Consider the following 4,712-nt stretch of genomic DNA (forward strand, 5'->3'; position numbering starts at 1 on the left):
ATTTAACTATAAAGGCATAACATAAGCATATTTAAAGATCCAATATAGTTGGAACAAATACTTCCTGAAGAAAATACCAGAGAATCAAAATGAATCAGCCAAGTAATAATGGAAACAATGGCAAAAGGAATGGTCCTGAGTTTTGAACTCTAATTAATGTGAAACTAAGACCAGCACAAAAGTGGACATGATGGCTGCACAACATAATGTACAATTTTATTATCAATAGTGTAGAAATTAAAAATGAATAATAAGAAGAGAAGATTAAAAAACAGAAGGATAGTACAAGTTTCCCTATCTGACAGTATTCATATGAAATCTTTTGTAAGCCCAAATGGCATAAAGCAAAGAAACAATTACCATTAAATTATATGGAAAATGGGGTGCCTGGGTGGTTCAGTGGGTTAAGTGTCCAACTCTTGATCTCAGTCAGCTCAGGTCATGATCTCATGGTTTGTGAGTTCTAGCCCTGTGCCGGCCTCTGTGCTGACAGCGCAGAGCCTGCTTGGGAATGTGTCTCCCTCTCTCTTAAAAAAAAAAAAAAATTACATGGAAAAAGTCTTGAGTAGTCCCAGACCCAAAAAATAACCCCTCTGAGTCTTGTCTTATATCTTAGGACACATCTTGTCTATGGATGCATCATATCAATCAAGATAAAACACAGATGCTCACAGACAAAATTCAAAGCTCTGGCAGCCTGAGGCTGAGATGCTGAGTATAGTTCTTGGGTGTTGGGTGTGGCCACTCTTTCTGTTTAGGATGTAAACTGCCTCTATAACAGCTTGCTGCAAAATGAATGTTGAACACTTTTTTTTTCCTTGTTTAATACAAGCAGAAATCTGTTTAGGATTTATTTGATTAGTGAAAACATATAGATCTTTCATAAATGTGAAGCAGTGTAATGCAAATTTTCAAAAAGTGGGGGATACCTGTGTATGAAATGTGATCGCCAAAACTGACATGAAAATTATAAATAGATACATTATAAGATATAAAGAAAACCACAAAATACTATAATCAAATAAAATTGGGTAATGGAGCAGAAAGTAGGAATAGAAGATCAAAATTCAAACATTAAAATTTATCAGAATAAGCACAAACATACTCAACAATATAAAGGAAACAAACAACATACTAAAAAGATACAGCACATTTGTACATCAAATAACTGATAAAAGTAGAATGAAAAAATACAAAAAATTGAGATTACATATCCATGCTATATCAATAAATATAAATGTTCAAAGCTTTACCATAAGAAAAACAATTTCAGAATTGATCAAAGAGCATAATTCTTATAAGTTGTGAATTCAAGAGATTCTTCAAACCTCAGGACTTTGCAAATGTTAAAAGACAAAAGCAGGGGCAAAATGTTAAAAGCCAAAATGCAAAAGCCTACTCACAAATGAAAATGAAAGTAGTGAACAAAATGATCTTATCATAAAAACAGAATTCAGGTAAAAAGAAAATGTTACAAAAAAAGATGAAGTATGCTTTATAATATCAAAGAATATAGTACACGAATAAAATTTATCAGTTATGATTATCTATATAAGAAATAACAGTATCAAAACTCATAAAGCAATATATAGATAGGCAAAAACACAGTAGATAGCTTTCATTCACCCCTCTCTATTCTCAACAGATAAGGTGTAAAACAATATTGAAACAATAATATATAACATCAAAATAACATATTAATATGGTAGATATAATTAATTATCTTGACTAACATTTCTTTAAAATCAGAAAATACAAGTATTGACATAATAGTGAAACTGACCCATATTAAACCACAAAGAAAACTTTGGAAGTTTAAAAAAACAGAAATGATACAGAGTTTATGCTATGATCAGAGCTCAATAAAGCTAGAAGTTAATAACAAACAAGAATAACAGCAACAAAAATAAGAACAAAAAATCTATACCATATCAAAATGTGTTAAAAAGATATCTAAAAATTCTTGGGGATAATCAAGAAATGAAAAATGAATTTCATAAGCACTAGAAAAGAAGACAAAATAAACATATTAAATAGAACCTATAGGATACAGCTAACAAATACATATGGTCATAAATATTTTAAGAAAAATTGATTTAAAGTGGGGTGTTAACCTCCTCGCAATCATGGATAGATCATCCAGGTAGAAAATCAATAAGGAGACCATGTCTTTGAATGACACATTAAACTAGATGGACCTAACATTTCATCCAAATACAACAGAATACACATTCTTTTCAAATGCACAAGAAACATTCTCCAGAATAGACACATTTTAGGCCACAAAACAAGTCTTATTAATTTAATAAGATTGAATTATACTGTGCATCTTTTCTAACCACAATGCTATGAACTAGACATAAATCATAAGAAATAAACTGGAAAAACATAAATATGTGGAAGCTAAACAACATGAAACTAAACAACAAATGGGCCAATGAAGCAATCAAATAAAGTAAAAAAATAAAATAAAATAGATGGAGACAAATGAAAATGCAAACACAATGGTCTAAAATATGGGGAACACAGTAAAAACAGCTTAAAAAGGAAATATATAGTGACACAGTCCTACCTTAAGAAAATGTTTGAGTAAAAAATCTAAGTTTACACCTAAATGAACTAAAAGAAGAACAAACAAAACCAAAGATGAGTGGGAGAAAGGAAATAATAAAGATCAGAGTAGAAATAAATGACATAAAGACTAAAAAAGAAAAAAAAGTCACTAAGAACAAGAGCTGGTTATTTGAAAAGGCCAACAGAATTTATAAACTTTTAACGAGATTCATCAAGAAAAAAAGAGAAAGGATCTAAAAAATAAAATCAACAATGAGAGAAAAGCAACAACTGACACCAGAGAAATACAAAGGATTGTAAGAGAATACCATGAAAAACTATATTCCAACAAACTGGACAACCCAGAAGAAATGTGTAAATTCCTAAAAATACACAATCTTCCTAAACTGAACGCAGAATAATTATAAAATCTGAACAGACCAATTACTAGTAATGAAATAGAATTGGTAATAGAAGAACTACCAAAAAATAAAGTCGAGGACCAGATGGATTCACAAGTGTCTACCAAACATTTAAAGAAGAATTAATGCCAATTCTCCTGAAACTATTCCAAAACATATAAGAGGAAGGAAAGCTTCCAAATTCATTCTATGAGGCCAGCACTACCCTGATAACTAAAATCAGACAAAGACACCATAAAAAAAGAAAGCTAATGGTCAATATCACTGATGAAAATAAATACAAAACTCTACAGCGAAATATTAGCAAACTGCATTCAATACAATAAAATGATCATTCACTGCAATCAAGTGAGATTCATTCCTGGGATGCAAGAATGGTTCAAGATTTGCAAATCAATCAGTGTGATACTACATCAAAGAAGGATAAAAAAAATGAAGGATAAAAATTCTCCATCATCTCAATAGATGCAGGAAAATATTTGACAAAATTCAATATCTATTTACAATAAGAAAAAAAAAACTCTTAACAAAGTGGGTTTAGAGGGAACATACCCCAACATAATAAAGGCCATATGAAAACTCCACAGCTAACATCACACTCAGCGGTGAAAAAGGAAGAGCTTTCCACTAATACCCAAAACAAGACAAAGATGTCCACTCTTGCCACTTTTATTTAACATAGTATTAGAAGACCTAGTTACAGTAATCAGGCAAGAAAAAGAATTAAGAGGCCTCCATATTGGTAAAGAACAAGTTAAAATATGTCACTATTTGCAGATGACATGATACTATACATAGACAATCCTAAAGATTCCACTAAAAAAAAATGAAATGAATTAAGTAATAAATGAATTAATAATAAATTTATTATTAAGTAATAAATGAATTCAGTAAAGTTGCAGGATACAAAATCAATACCCAGAAACCAGTAGTATTTATATACACTAATAAAAAAATAGCAGACAGAAAAATTAAGAAAGCAATCCAATTTATAATTGCTCCAAAAAGAATAAAATATAGGTATAAATTTAACCAAAGAGGTGAAAGACCTGCACTCTGAAAAGTATAAGACACTGATGAAAGAAACTGAAGATGACACAAACAAATGAACAGATATTCCATGCTCATGGATTGAAAGAATTAATATTGTTTAAATGTCCATACTACCAAATGCAGATTCAATGCAATCCCTATAAAAATACCAAGCATGGGGTGCCTGGGTGGCTCAGTCAGTTAAGTATCCGACTTCGGCTCAGGTCATGATCTTGTGGTTCGTGGGTTGAGCTCTGCACCTGACTCTGTGCTGACAGCTCAGAGCCTGGAGCCTGCTTCAGATTCTGTCTCCCTCTCTCTGTGTCCCTCCTTCACTTGTGCTCGCTCTCTCTCAAAAATAAGTTAAAATTTTTAAAAATATATTTAAAAAATGTGTTAAAAGAATATGCAATGGAGAAAAGATAGTCTCTTCAGTAAAGGCTGCTGAGAATGCTACATGTAAAAGAATGAAACTGGATACTTTCTGACACCATACACAAAAATAAACTCATAATAGATTAAAGACCTAAATGTGAGACCTGAAACTATAACAATTCTATAAGGGAACACAGGCAGTAATTTCTCTGACATGGAACATATCAATATTTTTCTAGATACGCCTCCTAAGGCACAGGAAACAAAAGCAAAAATAAACAAAAAAAATAGACTACATCAAAATAAAAAGCTTTTGCACATTAAGGGAAA

This window comes from Prionailurus bengalensis, chromosome D3 (genome assembly GCF_016509475.1).
Source record: "Prionailurus bengalensis isolate Pbe53 chromosome D3, Fcat_Pben_1.1_paternal_pri, whole genome shotgun sequence".
NCBI lineage: Eukaryota > Metazoa > Chordata > Mammalia > Carnivora > Felidae > Prionailurus > Prionailurus bengalensis.